Source organism: Sceloporus undulatus, chromosome 4 (assembly GCF_019175285.1).
Source record: "Sceloporus undulatus isolate JIND9_A2432 ecotype Alabama chromosome 4, SceUnd_v1.1, whole genome shotgun sequence".
Classification (NCBI taxonomy): domain Eukaryota; kingdom Metazoa; phylum Chordata; class Lepidosauria; order Squamata; family Phrynosomatidae; genus Sceloporus; species Sceloporus undulatus.
The window spans coordinates 67,148,154-67,155,462 of record NC_056525.1 but is presented as its reverse complement, the minus strand read 5'-3'; positions in this window follow the sequence as shown (position 1 = coordinate 67,155,462).

Genomic DNA, 7,309 nt, shown 5'->3' with positions numbered 1-7,309 from the left:
CCCTCAACGGCCGAAAGATGACAGTTATTTTCCCACCTCACTGCCTGGAAAGCAGAAGTCTCCCCCCTGGAAGTCCTCCCCCCAACACCATCACTGCCCTAAGCTGTTTAGAGCTTTAAAAAGTAAAACTAAGATCTTAATCTGTGGCTAGAAAGCATTTGACAGCCATTGCAGTGTGTTTACTGAAATGATGCAATCACGAAACAAATTACTTTGCAATCTCCTTGCAGATAAGACAATTCATGACATATTAAGGAGAGCTAGGTTAATATAGTAATCAGTAGCCCAACCTTAACAGAATTCTGTTCAGCTCAGTATGAGCTATGGCCTTGAAAGCACATAGGAAGGTAATTTGAGTGTAAACTGAGATGTCTCGAGTTCACACTATGTGTAAGCACGAACTTTCTTTTAGCATTATCCCATTTAATATGGAGGTAACTGGTTTCCCAATACATATGAAGAGCTCTGAATCCACTCCAACATTACAAAAATGCTAAGTTATTTGTACATTTGTCAGGGATATTTCACACATTTAATTGGATGGTGCTGATCTGACTTTAGGGTGCAGAATCGTCAGTCAAAGCTATAATGACTCCTAATTTAAGTGTACTTGTATTACTTAACCCTTCTATAATCTCTCAGTCATATTTTCAAGCTGCCTCTGGGCTTATTTTAGCCCTTATAGCTCAAGGGATAATAATAATAATAATAATAATAATAATAATAATAATAATAATAATAATAATAATAATAATAATAATAATAATAATAATATACATTTTATTTATAGGCCGCTATTCCGCAATGATCATAGCGGTGTACAGTACAAAAATGCAATACAATACAATCTCTCTCCCTCAAGATGGTGGCTGAAGGGAGGGCTTTTCTTCTTCCAGGCAGGCCTGGTGGTGCTAGCCTGCCTCTCTCTCCCTCAAGATGGTGGCTGAAGGGAGGGCTTTAGCGAGTGTCCCTTGTAACTTCCAAAACTCACTGTAAAAAGTTGCTACCTGTGTTCATCAGACAACATTGACCCAACCTTCCAGGAATCCCCTTGCTACCATGATGGTGTCTGTGTGGCACGATGCTGTTTAGACATCATCATTGAGCGCCCCTTAAAGACAGGCATGTGCAATGATGGTGCCCATGCGCTGATAGTAGGGCTGGGCACATGTGGACACCCAGCCCTACGTAGCCCTAATTTTGGCCCCAGGCCAGTGCAAAGCCCCGGTCTTTACCGGGCCTAAGTCATTAACTAAAAACAGAATGGAGTGCTGACATTAAAGTCTTTTGTATTGAAATTCCAAAAAATTTTTGAAGACAAGGAACTGAAGAGGACAGCGTATGCTTCCTAGTTTCAATCTGTACCATTACATGAATAATAGAGTTCTCACCGGAGCACTGCTGGACAAGCACACAATGCAAGACTAGGTTACCCTGTTTTGCTTGGAATGAGGCAGTTCCAGAGCGTGGGATGTTATTTTAAACTACGATTTGTTATCATTATACTTCTAAAATGCCTTGTAACAGTTGACTATCTAATTAGAGTTACATTTTTTAAAATAAAAATAACCTTTCTGTTGTTCAAAGGGGATTAAAATAGTTATTTTTTTTAAAAAAAAGAATGCCGGAAGGTGCTCTCCAGAGATACAGAACACACCTCTTTCTCTTTCTCTTGCCTTTCAACAGCTATGAGGCAACAGCATATCCACAGATTCAACTATCCCTGGTTTGAAAATATTCCAAAAATATATAAATTCCAAAAAACAAAGCTTGATTTTGCTATTTTATATGATGGGCACCATTTTACTATGCCATTGTACGTAATGGGACTTGAGCATCCATGAATTTTAGTATTCACAGGGTGGCCTGGAACCAAGCCTCAACAGAATACCAAGGACCCACTATAACTACAGAAGTGATCAAAAGGTTAATGACATGTCATTAACTTAACATTATGGTGTAGTTGTACCTTAGTCACTGAGGAAAGGGATTCGTTTTAAAAGGAATAGAGATTACTTTTAAGCTTTGTATGGTTCTACATTTATTTAAGTCATTTATACCTGATTTTTCAACTGGAAATGCCCTGAGACCAATTTACAGACTAATAGAAGACAATCCTTGCCCTCAGGTTTATAATCTCCAAAGACAAAACCAAAGGAGAGAGGGGATGGAGATTGAAAACACCACCTGACCTAAAGCTTTTTACTCACAATTCACCCAAACCTTTATCTCAACAGCATTTAATTTTCATAGTCCATTGCTGAGGCATCTTCTTTTTACCATGTCCTTTTTCTTCTTTCAGTTTGTAGTTCAGTTTGTCTGTTGCAACAGATAAAATAATTTATATTAGATCAGCTGAAGAAGTGGCTGTTGACAATGATTTTACTGCACAATTGATTAGAGCAACAAAATAGTAAGATCTCAACAAACAAAGGATTAACTGGCCTTTCTCATCCAGTGGTTAAGATGCAAAGTTCTCTGTTTCATATAAAATTAACTTACATATAGAACTAATTGTATATAAAACTAAGTAAGATAAACCAATGAAGCAGATTTCTGCACATGAGATTTTAAACAGTACTGTGGTGATCAAAATGAGGGCATCGTTTCAGGATAATGGGTTAATCCCATGCTAGTAATTGTCATTGAATATTCTCATCCACCCTCTCATAAATGCACACTTCTGTACCTCCCAAAAAGTACATCAAGTAGGTTTCCTACTCTCCAGAACTGGTTTTGAAGGTGCACTGTCATCTGTAGTGTTGGGGGGTTGTTATCCCTAGAATCTACCGTTCTCCCATCATAGAGCCTGCAATGAGACAGTCCCATACCTTTTAAAGTAATCTGTAGCTTATACTCATTACTGAATGTAACAGCTCTATATCAGATGTTTTCCAGATGGATCACAAAACAAAGTAGAGCACGAAACTACTTTTTAAACCCCACAAAGAACATTATTACAAGTAAAACTATTTTAAAAACAGAATTTAGGCTGAGTAGATGGGGCAGGAAAGCATGGGCTGCCTCCCTTTCCCTGTACCTGCCTACCCCTATGCCCCAGACCCAATACTGCTGTGTACCACTTATCTTACCCCTCTGTTGCAGCTAGTGAGACGGCCCCCTTCACCACCTCTGACATTGAAACAGGGCGCTGGCCACATGGGTGCAGCCAGGCTCCCCATTGCTTGTGGTGCTCAGACAGCCTGGTCTTCATAGGGTTTGCCACAGGTTTGTTGAAACTGCAGCAAACGATGGGTCATAGTGACCTGCATTAAGGCACCTTTGCCTTGGGACTGGACCAGATCCACTGGATCCACATTTGGTCTGCCAGATCTGGGCTCAATCCCAGCCCAGGGCTAATGGCTTGCATCGTCCAAACAGGATGATGCAATGCTGGGGAAAGCATGGACCTTTTTGGTCTGTCGACAGCCCCTCAGAAATCCAGGTCTTCACTTGTTATCAAAAAGACAATTAAAATGGTGCTAGGAGACTACTCCTTAGCTGGGTTGCCACCACTCAAAGGCTCCCTCCCTACTAGTTGCTTGCCTCACCTCATTGAGGGATTGATTAGACAGTGAAAATAATCCTAGCAAAATGTAGGTTGAATCTGTGCAATTCACATGAATTTTGAGTGCATCCAATTAAGTTTAGGGAGAGTTGCCAACCCCCTCCCACCCAAAAACCTCAAGATAATCAGTCTTGGTTTTTTCCAAGTTTTCCTGAAAGATTGGTGTTGACAGCTGTGTGAATAACCAATAAAACTGCATGTCCTGAACGTGTTTTGAATACATCTGCATCACCGACTCCATCTTTATTTGCAGTGCTGACATGCGTGAGCAACAGAATTCACAAAGATGAGCATAGGTGTGATTCTGATTAAAAAATAGTCATTCCCATTTGAAGTCAGTTTCGATCAGATTCTGATCTGATACAGTTCCTTAAAAGCAGGGCAAACGTAAAAAACCCGCTCTTATTTGACACTACTTTTTAAGAGGTTCTTTTGAGAAGAACTGAATCAGAAGCGTGCTCAACAAGTGGAAGCAACTTTCGGATCAGAATTACATCTCACTGGAGGAGAGGGACTATGGCAGAGGGGTTGGCAGAGCATGTCACCCATCCAGCCTTTGGCTGCTTGAAATCTGCCATTTTTGAGCGCTGCCCTTTGGCTACCGACACATGTGGTGGCTTTTTAATTTTCTGCCTTTACACTGATCGATTCTTTCTGAATCTGGCCATGATCCTTTCTCCACTGTAAGAGGTTATCTCCCATTGTCCAGTTGAGGCACCTAATCGAGCAAGGGCTTTCCTATAATGACCCTTACCGGCAGACCACAAGGCTAAAAAGTGATCAGAAACAGGGAAAGGATTTGGGGAAGGGGGCACCACAAAGGATCCTCTTGTGTAGCGAAAATTAGGCATGTCTATGTTGCCGAAATGATGACTGGCCACATCACCAATGACGTGGCAATGAGATTAACTTGACTGGCATTTTTTTAAAAAAAAAACGGAATGGATCGAGGGGCACAAATTCTAGTGAGGATAATAATTGTGTCTGAACCCCCCCCCCCTGAAAACAATAAGGATTAAAAAGAATCTGTTTTGTAGTGGGAATGACGCTCATATGAAGTCGATTCATCGATCTGGTGTGAATGCAAATTGCTAACTGGGTTAAACAGTAAGTCCTTAGAGAATTTTTTTGAAGTGTTAGGAATTTAATGGTCAGCCGAGTTGTGAGTGGCTTGTAGTTACTGGAGTCTGAAGTAGGAGGTGAATAAGGAAAAGGAGAGAGAGGAGGTTAGAATTCAAGAGTTAGAAATTGATACAAAATTCATATTGACAAAGTAATATGCAGAGGGATATTGTAGCCCCTTTGAGACTAATGGAAAGAAAGAAGATGATAGTATGAGCTGTCGTAGGCAGTCTCAAAGGTGCTATAAAATGCCTTTACATACTTATTTTCCAGATTAGCATGACTACAATGTTGCTGTTTATTTCAATAGAGATGTTAATCGTCGTATATGGGAACCACCTATATGTATTTAAGTACTTCTTTACAAAGTTTAGTATCATTATTGTTATAAAAAGTTTCAAAAAAGGTCATCCATAGGCTAAACAAACACACACACACACACACACACACACACATATATATATATATATATTGCATTAAAAACGTTACAATGTAAAACACTGAAAAAGCGCTCAAGTAACATAATCAATGGTAAGAGAAGACACTGGAGAAGCGCCCAATTCACATAAGAAATAGCATGTTAAAAAAGGGCCAGGATATCTATTGTTAGTAAATCTCAATGAGTGATGATAGAAGCTTTAACTACTGCTAGAGGTAGGTGCTGATCTTTGCGTTTCTAACAAGATTTTTCCAGATGTGAACTGCTGGTAAGGAATTTCAAAAAAAAATTAATTTCAAAAAAAAAATTTCAAAGGTTGTTTTTTGTTGTTGTGGAATCCCAATGCATCTGTGGAAACACAGTTTTCCATAGTCCCATATGACTCTATTGAAGGAAAAAAAAAATCCATTAAAACAATGCATCGGAGCGTACTGTTTTTTATGGGGATGAGAGAGTGTTTGTGTAATGTGTCCCAAAGGTTCATTCTGACAGATCTATGTACCTATTAAATCTATTTTTGTTTCTGTTGGATCCCAATGCATCTGTGGAAATAGATGTGTAGAGAAGGTATTTGTAATACTGTAAGATCTTTACACATACTATTATTGGTATTGTTTTACCATGACAATGCATCTTTGGAATCAAAAGATAGTGCGGTCACTGTTCCCCAGGCAGAGGTGGCTAAACTGGTGCTCCAAACTTCAAGTCACAACACAGTAATGACACAGGACCAAAAAGGGAAGCTGTATTTTAGGCAACCAAGCCAAAACTTATGTTGGTTCTTTATAGGGGGAGAAGGTGGCAAAGGTGGCAAAGATGTGATGATTTCAGGACGCTTCATATAGGTGGCTGCTGTGGTTTCAGAACTCAAAAACACATTATCCCATAGCAGATGCTGTTTGCAAGTTCCATATGACTCATGGGGAAAAAAAAAAAGGCAATTTCAACAACGATGAGATAGTATTTTTGGGTATGAGAGGTTCATTCTGCCAGATCTGTATACATATTACAATTATTGTGATTGTTGGATGTCAATGCATCTTGGGAAGTAGATGTGTACGTGTACAAATGGTTCGAAATGCTGCGAGGTCTCTGAACATATGTGTATTAATATTGTTGTTGCAGCATGGAAATGCATCCTAGGAAGTTTATGATATTAGGGTAAATGTACCCTTCCTTTCACAGCACATTGCTTACTTTTTTCCTTCCCTGCCCCCTCCATCCTTTCATAAAAGTTATAAAATTAGGAGGAACACACACACACACTCACACACATACACACACACACACTCTCTCACACACACACAAACATCGCTAAGTCACACTGTCTCCGCCCAAGAGGAGACAGTATGGTAAAATTGGCGGGCCACATAGACCATAGGGAAAATTTTTTTAAGTAGTGGGGTTCATCTGCCACTGAGTCATCTCTTTAGAAATTATTTTTGTCCGCTATCACAAAACACATAGCCACATTGTCACAGAATAAACCTGAGAGTATAAGATAATCAATGTTAACTGAAGAGTGCAATTATGTGAAATGGCTTGATTTTACACAGCATTTGGCAGAAATGGGGGAAGGGAAGTCGAGGCTTGTTTGTATTCTGCATTTGGCTCAGGAAATGAATCGAATGACAAAGGAAAAGATAAGTTGCCATTAAAACAATATGAAGGAAGGTATGTACCTCCCCATCAGTTACCTACATCCTGGTGTAGCCAAGGGATGTTTTTTAAGAAAGTAGCCTTGGGTTAAGGGGGAGAGGTAATGGTTTTTTAAAAAAAACTCCATGTGATATTTGCCATTTAAATAGTTTGTACTTAGTCTGTGGCCCCCTTCTCAAAATCCATCCCAATAGTGCTCAGATTTAAACCCACCATCCTACAAACACACACACACACACAAACAAAAATACACACACACACACACACACACACCGTCACACTGCCTTAGATTCAAAGGTAATGCCTAGGAAACACTCAGAGATGTTTTTTACGAGGGTAGTCTTGTGTTAACTGTGAGAGGGAATAGGTTAAAAAAAAAACAGGTCACATTATCACAGCCTACAGGAAAGGTGCAGGGCAGCCAATTCATCCCTCAGCAATGCCATTTTCCTTTCATAGAAGTTGCCATAATGTCATAATGTGATGAAATGACGAGTTGCTCGAATTGCACAGTAGTTTGT